Here is a 14,720-nt window from a genome sequence, read left to right as displayed (position 1 = left end):
ACTGACTTGAGGCCTAGAGAGCTCCACTCAAACAACAATCACTCTTGGCCTGACGGGAAAACTGAAAGAGCCGTATTTTCCTCACTTCCTAGGCTGGTCTCCATTTCGGTCTTCCATCTCAGAACCCAGGACAGACATCAGCCCACACCTCTTCCTCAAGGGGTAGTGACATAAGGGAGTGGCAGCTGGGTGTGGCAGTAAATGCCTGTAATCCCACCATTCAGGAGGCCAAAGCAGGAGAATCAGGAGTTAAAAGCCAGTTCAGCTACACAGCAAATCCGAGATCTGCCTAGACTACATGAAACCTGCTTTTGATGTTTCTTAAGAATTACAGTAACTAGGCCTCAGCATCTGACAGCAGCAAAATAATCTCAAGCACCTACCACTCTCTCTAGTCTGTCTCCACTACACAGACAATTCCCAAAGCATGCAAAATCAAATGAAAACAAGCTGAAACAATGCAAAGTTGGTTTGTTTTTTTTTAATTATTTTTGATAACGAAAGATCAGAACCATCACTATGGCTCACTTCTATGAATTCATCCACCCCCAAATTATTACTGCAATACAACCAAAGGTGGACAAGTCTCTGCCCCTGTGACCTCTTCTCAAAGCCACAGACAACTTCATGGGGGCATTTACAATACATCTGTTGCCCGAGAATTTAAAGCCTTCCTGATCCTTCTACATACTCCATAAGAGTATTACCTTTTGAGGCTATGCCCTCAAGTCTGCCACAAGACGGGTAGGGTAAAGCATGTTTCCACTTCTGATAGTGTGGTCTGAGATGGGCTCTGGGGAATGTGATCCACAGACTCCAGCCACTTCCTTGGTGGTCAGTCCCTCAAAGTGAAGATCAGTATGTTGTAGTTCCCCTTCCTCAGTTTTGCAGTTCTTCAAGGTACATAGGCCATGCCTCAGAAGTCACCCATGGGATGTACATAGATTCACCACCAAAGCAGGGTACAGGTTTTCTTTGGTTCCACAACACAGGGGCAGCATCTCTCAGGAGCAGCCCCTCCAGTGCCGTTCAAGCTGTTCTCCTAAGTCACAAAGGGTTGTTCAGGGCCCTCTGCCAACCTAAGTAAGTGATCCCTCCAAGTTTCACAGAGCCCCACAGTCTTATCCTCTCTCTTTTGGTGGTAATATGCTATGAACTATGAAGCTATCAAAGCCTCAGCACTAGAGGCCTCTTCCAGATTCATACCTTCTCAAATTCACTGACCGCCTTCTGAATTTCAGAATACAGCCCCTCGGCGAGGGGGGGGCTTGGAGAGCACTCTCTACTCCTATCACATGTCTCTGACCTGACTCGCCTGAGGCTCCTCAACACTACAGTTTCCACTCAGATTACAGTGAGGGGCTTTGGTGTAGCTGTGGATGGCCCCGTCAACGAAATCACACTTGAGTTCCCTTATTTCTCATCTTGACAGAAACTTTCTAAGTATGAAAAGGAAAGGAGCCTGCTCTGGAACACAAATTCAGAGCCAAACTCCAAGCTCCATCTGCAAGTGTCCTAGGAAATGAGAAGCTCAGCTGCATCTTCAGTGTCCACATCACCAGGGACCATGATCTGCAAGGCTCAGGCTGGCACCAGAGCCTCACATGGTAGTCACTACAACCTCCCCTCTTCTCAGCAGAAAGACAAAGTTCCAAGGACAGCAGACAACTCTGAAGCACAGCCTTCACTGTCTACGCCCCAACCTTCCTAGAACGGCAGCATGGGGGGAGCCCATCAACCTGCTTCGTCGCTGCCGCTGCCGGGCACCAGAGAGGACTCTGACTCGGCTAACTCCACGTCTCTAGCTAATCTTAGGTCCTCAAGTGTCATGTGGAGTCCCAAGCCCCAACTGTCAGCAGCACAGGGTCTGTGGGTGTGTCTGGCTGCTCCATCCCTCACCTTCAGTCTTTCTGGACCTACAGGCTCTCTGGTACAGACAGTGCGCAAACCACAGTGAAGAAGAAAAGGGCCCGGAGACCACCGTTCCTCACTGCCCCAGCAGCTCAAGGCGGAAAGCTGACAGCCCAGTTCTCCCTGCCCTCGTCATGAACTGCACTGAGCAGCTCCTCACTGACACTGGAGTCAAATGACATTAGTGCTGGGGTAGAAATGCCAATAATCCACACACGGCCAGTCCTGCTGGGGATTCCAGGAACCAACCTGCTGGCCCAGGACAACGCTCCCCTTGCTGGCACTATATCACCTGGCCTAATGCCCTCTTAAGACCCAGAGGCCCAACCCCAAAGACAGCTGGTAGAAGGTGGAAACGACTGTCTTTAGATGTCTTCAGACACTCAGACGGCTCAGCAGGACCACACGGTTCACCTTGAGGCAGTTGTCACCAACCTGGTAAGGAGGACAGATCGCTGGCATATTCAGGGTGCTGGAGGCAGGCGCTGTGGGCAGAAGGGTGAAGAAGGGTTAGAGCTTGGCTAGGCTAGACCCCTCCTCTGACCCACTCACCTCACTCCTGAGAACTTAATCCAATGTAATAATCAACAGGAAAGCAGCAGCACAAGATAAAGACCCTCTGGTGTGATGTACTTAACAGAAGGTGGGTTCTGGAGTCAGGCTCACCTGGCCACTCCTTAGGGTAAGGGGCTCACTAGCTCACAGGCTCTGAGCTTTCTTTTCCTCACCTGTACACACAGATGGCAGCACCTGCTTCCTAGGATTGCTGCGAGGATTACGTGAAATAACTACATGAAGCATCAATAGTATAATCCATGCTCAACCACAATGATCAGTTAGTTCTTAGCATTTATCACACCCAAGGACAGGAGAGGAACACACAGAAAAGGAAACAGGTGAGTGACTAGACAGAACCAAAGGGAAATTTCCACGACCATTCTGACAGTATCCTTTTTAATTTTTAGGTCCTGGGAATTTTGGAGGCATGAAGGGTAGCAGACTGTTAAGGCTTGCAGCCTGGGAAGAGGGATGGCATCTTTTCAACAAGTCTACCATGTTTCTGTATTTCACACTTTCAGAAACCTCAGGACCACAGTGAAAATGAAGAACATGGAAGGGGAAGGTTGAAGAAGGGTTGATAAACTGTCAGAGGATCTAGGACAAGGCTCCACACAGGAGGAGGTTATTGTCCTGATTTTAAGTGTGATTAGGCAGGGACTCCTGCAAGGCTGCAGTGAGGCCCACTGCCATGGGCAACAGCTAGAGGAGGGCCTCCCAGCCTGCCACCATCATGGTATGGTCAGGAGGACACAGATTACAGAGTAAACAAGGAATCCATTCTCAGAACTATGACATATGGTACAACATAGTCTTCTTCCATTTGCAGCCCTGAGTTATCAGGACACACAATAGCTCATTCCCATTAAGGAAACATGATGGAAGCACTATTTAGTCCAGAAACCAGGTAATTAAATGCTTTCATGGATACAATAAAAGTTAGCTGATACTTACACTCTTTAAAATCCATTCCTTGCACGAGTACTATACTAAGAAATCTTAAAATTAAAAGGAGGAGGAGGAGGAGGACAATGACAAAAACTACTTAAGATAGGTTCCCAGTGGCCCAGGTCAGCTAAGGATGACCTTCTGAGTCTCCTGACTCTGTCTCCTGGATGCAGGTATTATAGGCATGCACCACCTTGCCTGACTCATTTGGTGTATTTAGAGCTTCATGCATGCTGGGCAAACACCTGACCATCCCCACCCAAAAAGAACTGTTTTTTCATTAAATGAGCCAGACAGGATAGTTCCAGCCTTTAATCCCAACACTTAGAAGGCAGGCTGATGTCTCTGAGTTTGAGGCCAACCTAATCTAGCGAGTTCCAGGCCAGCCACAGCCACATACAGTAAAACCCTGTCTCAAACAACAAAACCAAAATTAGGTAAAATACCGTTATCACATATAAAAAGTTAAACAAATGCTAGGCATCAGGACAAAAAACCCAGTACTTAGGAGGATGAGGAAGAATGCTAAAATAGAGACCAGTCTGAGCTACATATGTGAGAGCATGTCTCAAAAATAACGAGCCAGGCAGTGGTGGCCACGCCTTCAATCCCAGCACTCGGGAGGCAGAGCCAGGTGGATCTCTGTGAGTTCAAGGCCAGCCTGGTTTACAGAGCGAGATCCAGGACAGCCGCCAAAGCTATACAGAGAAACCCTATCTCAAAAAACAAAAACAAAACAAAACAAAACAACAACAACAAAAAAAACAATTGACACAAGATAGAGTGGTTCTGAGAGAACCTCAACTGAGGAAACACCCCGAGACTGGCCCGAAAGGAGAACAAACTGAGAAGAGAAGAGCCTACTGAAGAGGGAGTGTATCCTTTCCACTAGCTTCAACTTCACTTGAGAGTCCATTTAATGTTAGTCTGGAGTGTGTGTGTGTGTGGTGTGTGTGTGTGTGTGTGTGTGTGTGTGTGTGTGTGTGTGTGTGTGTACTGCTGCTGCTGACTAGTTTTGTAAAAGATCATTTCAGTCCTTGTAGAATACAATAGAAAGTTTTGGGGTTTTGTTGTTGTTATACACTGCATCAAACAGTACAGAAGCGTACTTTCTGTTCCTTGGTGCTTTGATGGATATGACCTTCAGGGCCTGTTCTGAGGCAATGAAGACAAGGTCTGAGAATCGGCCTCTACACTCACCAGCTCTGAATGAGGAAATTAAGAGTAGAGGAGAGAAGGAAGAGGCAAACACAAAAACATTATACCCAGCCATGGCCATCCTTGACTATTCACAAACTCAATCCTCACAACAGCTAGGAGTTTTATAGATAAGGAGATTCAGAGAGGTCCTGCCTTGCTCAAAGTGAAAAAGCTATGAACTTCAGGGTTCAAATTTGAATCTGGTCTGTCAACAAATTTAGTACAATGGCAGCTATGGTCAACCCTTTGGCTGGCCCCAAATTGACCTAGAACTGGAGCTCACTTCCTGGGTCCATCTAAGCCAACTCACCTGTGAGCTAGAGGGCAGCATCTGAGAGGTGGGTTCCTCGGATGCTCCTGAGCCTATAGGACTTAGCGTGGTGATTCTGCTTGGCTGGCCACGAAGTGTCAGAGTAATGGTGGTCGGGACCTTTAAGCCTAAGTAAGAGACAGACAGACATAGATACAGAAGACAGAGGATTCATAGCCTCTTTCAGGTAACAGTTTCTTCCCATATAAAACATCCTCTTGATTTCCTTCCTGGGTGGGTAGGTCTACCCCTACCAGTCAATTTGAAAGGCAACAGGAAACTTCCTGTGTTCTCTAGATGTCTCCGGGGGCTGGGCTCCACAGAGCTGAATCCAAGAATCAAGGCCAGGACCATGTGGTGCTGGGTTTACACCTTGCCTATGTGAGATGGCTAGTAAAGTGCTATGGAAAAGCCCAGATCTGCAAGTCCCCATTATTTTCATGAGACTCACCTGATGCTTGGTTAGAAATCTGAGCCAAACCAGGTAGGCTGCTTGCCAACTTAGCGAGGCCCCCATTGGTCAGCAGCTGGTGGATAGCAGTGGGCTTCCCACCAGGAGTGGCACCCAAGGAGGAGAGAGTGGTGGCCACAGGAATGGTACGGACGATGGTGCTTGTGCCTGTGGTGATGGCACCCAGGTTCTGCATGGGGGCTGGCAATTTCACACTGGCGGCCTGTTGGACACATAACAAGATGATTATTAGTTACCACCCAACTGCAACATTAGAGCCTAGAGAGCCCACAGCTACTATTAAAAGCTAACATGCATATTGTCCACCACATGTTAAGGTGCTCTACCAGGCATTTTGCATATATCATCTTTAATCATCACAAATACATGAGGGAGCTAATATCATTACCTTATTTTATAAAGAAATAAGACAGAGAAGTTAAGAATCTGACCCAAGGCCATACAGTAAGTCACAGATTATAACACGTGGTAGTTTTTTGGCTGCATATTTAGAAGGTTCTTTGTTCTTAACCCACTGACCCCAGACATAATCTCCCTGACAAAATTAAGGAGTCCTAATCCCACATGCCCAACACAGCAGATGACATACCTGTGGGGCTGGCCCTGGAGAGGGACTTCCTGGGAGGCCAGAGGTCTTGCTGCTAATATCCTGTAAGCTGAAGCTGAGGCCTTGGAGGAGGCTGCTGGCTGAAGTAGCCCCTAGGAGAGGACACGGCAAGTAGCAGCAGAGGTCAGTCACTCAAGCAGCCACCCTTTCACCCTTACCAACAACTTCAACTTGCCCTAAGCAAAAAGACACCAGGAGTCTCCCCAGCAGACATACAGACACCACACGAGGAGAGGTGCTTCGCCAGCCTTGGATTTGCTCTGCACGTTCAAGCTGTTCTAAGTTTTGCTCAAAATGCAGCATTAGGAAAACCAGACAACTTAAATCCCCATTTTTTTGTTTGTTTTTTGTTTTGTTTTGTTTTTTTGAGACAAGGTTTCTCTGTGAAACAATCCTGGCTGTCCTGGAACTCACTCTGTAGACCAGGCTGGCCTCAAACTGACAGAGATCTCCCTGTTTCTGCCTCTTGAGTGCTGGGATTAAAGGTGTGCACCACTACTGCCTGGCAAATCACACTTTAGAAACCTAAATCCCCTCTATTTCTAGGTAAGAAGACTTGAAGCCAAGTGGATTCAGATACCTGACCGCATTACACATGATCCAACATTCTCAAAGTAAAAATCTGCTTAATGGAAAGATAATTTAGCAATGCTCTAAGTTATGGTATCAGGTGACCAGCCCTTCCATAAGGCTGGGGTCAGAAAAAACTGGGAAAAACATACCTCATTTTGCTAATATCCAGTTTAGCAACACCTCCCTTGATTCAGTCAGAGGTATTAAAAAGGAGAATCACAATACAGGCATTGCCCATCCTCACAGTAGAGGACACAGCCCCTACAGATATTAAAGACAAGGAATTTCCCTCATCTAAGCTAATTTTGTTCCTGTTAGCTTCTGCAATCACTGGAGAACAGAGATACTCCCTCAAGTTCCAGCTCCAGAGCTCCTGGTCTAAGATCACCCTCCAGTGGCAGATCTAAGATTGCTGGTGGACAGTGTGATGGGTTACAAGATACCTGGAAGAGAGCTGCCAGGAGAAGTGGCCACCAAGCGGCTCTGCAGTGTGTGGATGGCATTGGGTGTGGCACTGCTGGAAGCCACAGATGGGGCTGCGCTGGCCATAACTCCACCTTCAGAAGAACTTGACCTTGAAAAAAGAAAAGGAGCCCTATCATCCAAAGGGCAGCAGCCTACAGCCACAGAGGGAGCCATCAGAACGAAGTCCAGCAAGGAAGAATTGTCTCTTTCTTTGTTTCAGCTTCTAAGCCCCGAATTTATCCTTCTGAAGGTTAGGCCTAAATTAAAGAACTGAGGACTTGATAAAGTCAGTGGACACTCTGCAATCTCATAAGGACAAATGAACTCTAAACTGACAGAAATGAAGGAAAGCACCCAGGGAGAAAGAAGTCTCATGCTTCTAACTGACAGACTCCAGAATCTCTCAACTTCCCCCAACCCAAACGAACCAGAAACTGAGTGAAGGGAAAGGAGGGACTAGGAAAGGCCAAAGCATACTCACTTGGCTGTGGTGAGAAGTCCAGTGAGTTCCTTGGCTCCTGAGGAAGTTCCCAGCGTCATGGTGATGGGTTTCCCCCCAGGGCTGCAAAACAAACCCCCAGACCAAAGGCCAGTCCTAATTTGCCACTACAACCAAGGCTACATTTAAGACTGGAAAGAGAAAAAAGAATAGCTATGCTATTTATTACAGGAGAGCCGAGGCTCCTCCTTACTTCCATCTTCTAAGCTTTCTGGAGTATCTCATTACCTTAACTGAAAACCAGAAAGCGACAAAATATCAAGTGTTCTAAATGGTCGGTCCCACAACTATTTATATTGTCTCCCTTGTTGAGACAAGGTGACTGTCACTTTCCACCATGCGTGACCTCAAACCATCTGTCTGTCCCAGGCGTCCTTGACACTGACAGAGCCTGGGCTGTGTCTCGGAAGCTGGTCAGACTTTACCAAACACTCCATAAAAGACTCACCTTCAGGTGTTCCACCTTGAGAAAGAGCACAAGGCCCTCCAGCTGTGTCCCCTTGGGAGATCAGGGACACCTTGATCTTTGGTCGCTTGGAGGGCTTTGCGCCAGGAAGAGGACTGGAAGGATGGTGCCGCTTCAGCTGGACCCTAAGCTCCTCTTTCTCTGCCTCTTCCATGGGTTCTGATGAAATGGGAACTAAGAAATGTAGCTGAGGTAAGATCTTTTTGTAAGCTTATAAATACCATAGGTCAAGCCAGCCAGAAGCAGCCATGTGGGACACACAGGATAAACACCCCAGGTAGTAGTTACACCTCATATTTCTAGCTCAGTTCCCACCCATTGTGGACTCAACTTGGAGCACCTCAGAGATAGCTCTAGTCCATTCAGCTGCCCTGGACTTGCTGGCTCTCAGGAACTACTGGGTGAGGCAGCATCTCAGATGCTGCCCAAATATAACAGGGCAGAAGTGACCCATGTCACAACCAGGTCTGGAGATATGGGCTTCCATGAACTCCAACAGATCATTGTGTATAAAGGCAAGTCTTCTGGATTTGCTGATCTTTAGGCTTTCTCAGTTCTACTCTTTACACTCAGAAGTCTCCTCCCTTTATTCCCTTTTAGCACAGGAAAATAGGGGGGTCTAGAGAGGAAGACAGCAGCCCAGTGAATTGGGGGAGGGGCTCCTGGCATGGGGGCACAGTGAGGGAATCAATTACCAGTTAGATGGACTGCTTAGGGATCAATGTACTGGCCTAAGACAGAGGAGAAAGGCGAGTGCTTGAAGTGCTGGTGCGCTTGCAGCAGTCAGGATGGAAAGAACCACGGCAGGGAGAAAACAGATAAGGAGGTGCAGGCAACAGGCCACAGGCACACAAGAGAAAGACAGACCAAGAAGCATGGCAAAAACAAAACAAAACAAAAAAACACCACAGTGAGAAAGCAAAAGACACCATGAGAAACCAAGAGAAAGACCCGAGAAAGGCAAAGGCCACTGCATAAGCAAGGGGAGCTGGTGGAAAGAGTCAGGAGACAGAAGAGAGGAAACGAAGAAAAGGAGTAGAGAGAGGGGAGAGTGAGAGGCAGGGAGGAGAGCAGCAAGGCCAGGCGAGCAGGTGAAAGCAATACTCACCAAAGAGACAGGAGGAGGCGCCGGGAGGAAAAGCTTTCCTCACCAGCATGTTTTGTTTCAGAAAAGCAGCAAACTGTGCTGGAATGAATCAGAAAGAATTATAGAATCATAGCCAGCTAGAGAATGGAGAAGAGTGGGAACAAGGAAAGAGGAAAGTGGTCAGTGGATGCTCTTTCTGAGGGAACTACACTGATCTGGAACCCGACTTTGCTGTGTACTTGCCACATGGGGCCACTGTCTAGCTGTAACAAGCTAGGGCAAGTCAACTCCATGGAGGGGCAGCCGGCAGTGAGGGTTCTGTCTGTATTAACTACTACTCCCCACCCACCCATCAGCTCTGCTAAAGCCATGGTTTTATGGCTGCTGCTGTCCCCATTGACACTGAGTCCCATCCTAAACCCAGCTCCCTACACAGCCTTCAACATCACCTTAGTATCTCCACTAATCATGCTACCCAGAAATACAACAATCTGCCAGCTCTGCCTTTACCAAATTTCTAAGGGAATCTCAGCAGGAACTCAGGAAAAGCTGGGTCACAGGGCATCCGTAGAGCCAGGCGCCTAGCCTCTTTCGCTGCCATCACCCACCCACTCATACTTGTTAGTGGCATTTCATAAGAAGTCTTGGTTTTAGGTGGTAACTCTTTGGCTCCATTAAAAGCACAAGGGGAGGGGAGCAGAGGATCATGTTGGGGTAGGGGTGGAACGGACCGACATAAGGGACAGAGCCACCGATGCTTCTTTCTTGACTCACTGAATTTTCCTTTTTCTACAGTTCCTCACACAGCCTGTGGATTCCTCCAAACCCTAATGCCAACAATACAAATGTTCTCACCCTCATCTGAAGCGTGACTGCAGAACCCTGACCAAATCTGTAGACATCAACAACCCATCACAGAACTCTGAACTCTTCAAGAACAAAACAAAGAAGGGCAAGGGGAACTGGCCTAGAATCCGAGGATCAGTCACCCCATGCTTATCATCTGGAAAGACTGACTACATAAACGGATGGCAAAATACATACTTCTCCAATTAGTAATTATAACAAAGGTCAGGCCACTACACAGTCAGCTGAGCTCAATGTCTCCAGCACACCAACAAATACAAGGCCTAGTCCCACGCAGCCTTAGCATTCATTTCAACCCCATTTTGCCTAGAACCCATGAGAAAGGGTGCCCCTTGCACTGCAAATCTAATGCTTCCCAACTGCCACATGGCATCACTGCAGGAGACAGAACCCCACGGGGGCTGCGGGACCAGGAGACTACCTTGGGCTTGTTTGTGGGTCAGTAGAGCTTCTGTCCTCTGCACATGTCTTTTCAGCAGCTGGGAAGCCCCAATCTGACTGGACTTCTGAGCAGAGGTCACCGTGGTCACTTTGGTCTTTAGGACTAGAGGTGGGGCTGCTGGACACACTGGAGAGATCCTGGGTAGAGAAGGTCCAAAGAGGTTTTGCATCCGACCATCACTTCGGCTCCTGCATCTCCACAAGGGAATAACCAACTACGCATCTTCACACCTCAACAAAGGTGCTCCTCCCTGCCCACACTACCTCTGAGCCGAGGGGGAGGTGGGCAGCTTGGCAGCTGGGGAAGCAGGCCGACTGCCTCGCTCAGAATTTCAAAGGCCAAGTCTCTTCGGGCCAAGTCTCGGGGCTTCTTCTTCTTCTCAGCGTCCTGATCCCCGAGGCTCAGAACCCACATGCCCCTCAGCACGAGTGAGCACTCCAGTCAGGAAGTCCACAATCTCATCCTAGTGTGAAAACGAGGTAAGGTCTGAGTCCTTCTCTGGAGAATAGGACCCTCCTGAATAAAATCAAGGTAATTAGAACTCTACTCCCAAATGATGGTTCTTCCCACTCACAAAGCCACATGAAGGCCAAGCTCCTCAGCTGCTATGCTTGGGGAAGCCCAGCAGGTGTCCATGTGAAAGCAGCTCTGGGCACACTGCACCCGAGATGCCTCACCTGTACCCCTATCCTAGTCTCCCTCTCCTCTTCCCTTTCTTTAACTGACTTAGGCACACCACAGAACCCACTTGTACCCTTCATGGTCCAGAGCGGCTGAGGCTGCTGCCAGGAAGACTAAACCCAAGGCGAGAGGAAGGAGGCCCCCCACTAAAACAAGAGAAAACTGTTCACCTGGATACATCTGTCCACCATGCTTTGAGTCAACCCTTCTGATTTCTTCTTTGCTTTGCTTATTCTAAGAGGCAAAAAAGAGAAACCGTGAGGCCAGTGAGGTGACCGAGGAGGTCAAAGCGCTCGCAGAAAGCCTAATGACTAAGTTTCAAACTGCCACCAGAGTGAAGGAGAAAGCTGACCTGAAAGCTGGCGGTGTACTTCCTGGAACACGTGTACTTCCATTCACCCACACACACAGAAGGGGGGGGGGGCTGTGAAAAATTGTATCTACAAGAAAGACCCTACTCAAATAACAAAAATGTGGTTTCTGGCCGGGCATGGTGGCGCACGCCTTTAATCCAGCACTCGGGAGGCAGAGCCAGGCGGATCTCTGTGAGTTCGAGGCCCAGCCTGGGCTACCAAGTGAGCTCCAGGAAAGGCGCAAGCTACACAGAGAACCCTTGTCTCGAAAAAAAAAAAAAACCAAAAAAAAAAAAAAAAATGTGGTTTCTGACTGAGGCTCCTGGCAAAGGGAAAACCAGACCCCTAAGTTATATGATGGAGAGTAACATTATTAAAACTATATTTAACTTCCAAAATGAATTAAATGAAGCTTAAGAGAAAACAATACCCATGTTTCACACTGATTCTCCAACCTGAAGACCCATAGTTTAAGGAGAGAACTAACTCTAAGTTGACCTGATTGTCCTTGGGAACATTCACACACAAAAAAATCAGTAATAAAAATATAACTTAAAACTTAAAATAATTTTTTTTAGACAGGTGTGGTAACACACATCTTTAATTTCAGCACTCAGGAGGCAGAGGCACACAGTTTTTCTGCAAGCTTTAGGCTAACCTGGTCTACCAAGGAGTTACAGGACAGCCAGGGTTACAACAGAGAGACCCTATCTCAAAAAATTTTTTAAGTAAATGTAAAATGTACTGTAATGAAAGTTTGATGTCAAAGACAAGAGTCTCAAAATATTTTTTCCAAATGACTGGCAGCTCATCTCTGAATCTTACCTTAACCCCATCATTTTTCAGATGAGGATAGTGAGTTACAGAATTAAGCAACTCACCCAAGCTTCTACATAAGGAATTAAGACAAACTGAGTTTCCCAATTCTTAGTCCATGATTTTCAACTATGCCAATGTCTCCTCACCACAGCACACTCAACAATACCAGCATTCCCATGCTTGCCCATTTCCTCCAACAAATCAACAACACACACACACACACATGCTAAATCTCTTGTGGATCATCTGAATATCTGCCAAAATAATGTGTTTACATGAAACAATGCATTGAACATCGACAATCAAGTAGCAAATGACAAAGGACAGAAAGGACTCCTCCAATATGCCGGAGTGTAGAACACAGACAGAACAGGAGCAGGCATTTTGCCAAACTGTCCAGTTTAAAGAACAGACATCTGAGACCAGGCACGGTGGAGCACGCCTTTAGTTCCCAGCACTTGGAGGCAGTCAGGTAGATCTCTGTGAATTCCAAGGCCAGCCTGGTCTCCAGAGAGATAGTTCCAGGACAGCCAGAGCCTATATAGTGAGACTGTCTCAAGAAACAAACAAAAACCCTTACAAGTAAAGTGTTTTTAAAACCCTCTCCAAAATTTGGTTTTTATTTATACTTCAAAATGTATCCAGGCTTAAACATTGTAAATCTTATGTTCACATTGATCTTCACTAAGCGAAAAAAATTTGTTTAAATGCCTAGCCTCAGGAAAAGTTTGATGACAAAGAATCTCAAAGTACCTTCTCCCCACAAGATGACTCCTCGATTACAAAGGGAAAAACAGTAATTTCATAGTGGAGAACCCTACAGCAGCTATCTCAACTGCATGATCCAAGTTATTATCGGTGGGGTTAAGACAAATTGAATCATGTATCCCCAAACAGGATACACTGAACATTTTCAATGCAATCAGAAGAAAATATTTTTTAATAAACAACTGTCAGCTCTCTAGAACAGTGTCAAGGTCGCAGAAAAAAACACTGAAGACCAGGCAGAAGGAATGTGTTCAAGGTCATCCTCAGTACATGGTAAATCTGAGCACAGCCTACGCTGCAAGAAATCCTATCTCAAGAAGAGAGACAGACATTAGGGAGACACTGATGAAATCTAAGTTTGTTATTCAAACCAGACAACAACTATCAAGTTGACATTAGTTTCCTCATTTTGAGAAATTTGGTTATACAGAAACTCTAGGTGAAAGATAGATAAGATTTCAGATTTCTTGTACTATTTTTGCAGCTTTAAAGTTTTTTTTTTTTTCAAGACAGGGTTTCTCTGTGTAGCCCTGGCTGTCTTAGAACTCACTCTGTAGACCAGGCTGGCCTTGATCTCAGAGATCCACCTGCCTCTGCCTCCCAAGTCCTGGGATCAAAGGCATGCGCCACCACCGCACAGCTTGTTTTTAAGTTTTTAAGACAGGTTCAAGGGCCAGGCTGGCCTCAAACTGAATCCTTCTGCCTCAGTCCCTGAACATATACTGGGATTATAGGATGCAGCTCTGACTTGTTATTTCTGTCACTGGTCTGTCATGACACTGCCATCTTGGACAAGCATTCTTACATTCTAACATGTTCCCTCTCAGCTCTGGAGGAATGCACCCACCTGAGATTATCATCAGCTCCTCCACCACCACCAAGCTATTTTCTGCTCTAATCTTTTCCCGGAAGTCTTCCATGGCTTCAGGGTGACACTGTAGAGAATTCTGACCAATGACAAAGAGGACTGGAGTCTTCATGTCCAAGAGGGATCATCTACATCCTAAAAGAGACAAGCAGCAGTTTAGATCTAGCCAATTGGTGCTCAGGAAGCACTGACCTTGAGGCTGTTCAGAAAAGTCAGTTGTGAACCTGCAGGAGACCTCGTCCCACCCTGGATGCAGCATGCACTCCACTGTCCCACATTCCTGCTGTCCCCCACTCCCATTGCCAAGACCAACCAGTTTCACCTCGCTCTTACCCCCCGGGGGCCATCCACAGTAAGCAGAGGAAACCCAAGGCAGACAACGGCAGTGACGTACTCCATCACAGACACCTGTAAGTAAGGGCACCATTCATTCATCTTTAGGGCAAGTGAATTCATTGCACCTCAGCCTCCCAGAATGCAGGTGGGACTGATTAGTCCAAAGCCACCAGTTGGTTCCAGCCTTTCTTGCTTGTCTTAGCCTTCAGTTTTATCAACCATGGCATGATTAAGTGTGCAGAACACAGGCAGTCACTTCCTAGAGAACTGGAGCCCTGATAGGCCCCCACATAACACCTGAGCCTGATGGGAGTTGTCATACTTCAGCCCATCAGCAACCTAGACCAGAGCCCTCCTTACGGACTTTGTTATTGAGAACAGATATAATCAAAAAAAACATAAATGTTGCCAGGCTGGGAGATGCAGCCAGCTCAGAGTAGCACACTTACTTCTCATGTGCAAGGCCCTGGATTCCAACCCCAGAACACAG

The 14,720-nt window shown here is 47.1% G+C and overlaps 1 pseudogene; it reads right to left on the bottom strand.

Moving 5' to 3' along the window:
• Positions 1 to 461: 461 nt before the first annotated feature.
• Positions 462 to 14,720, bottom strand: part of LOC114690521 — a 33,241-nt pseudogene continuing 18,982 nt past the window's right edge.

Source organism: Peromyscus leucopus, unplaced genomic scaffold (genome assembly GCF_004664715.2).
Source record: "Peromyscus leucopus breed LL Stock unplaced genomic scaffold, UCI_PerLeu_2.1 scaffold_150, whole genome shotgun sequence".
NCBI classification, from domain to species: Eukaryota; Metazoa; Chordata; class Mammalia; order Rodentia; family Cricetidae; genus Peromyscus; species Peromyscus leucopus.
This window is presented reverse-complemented; position numbering and strand designations above follow the sequence as displayed.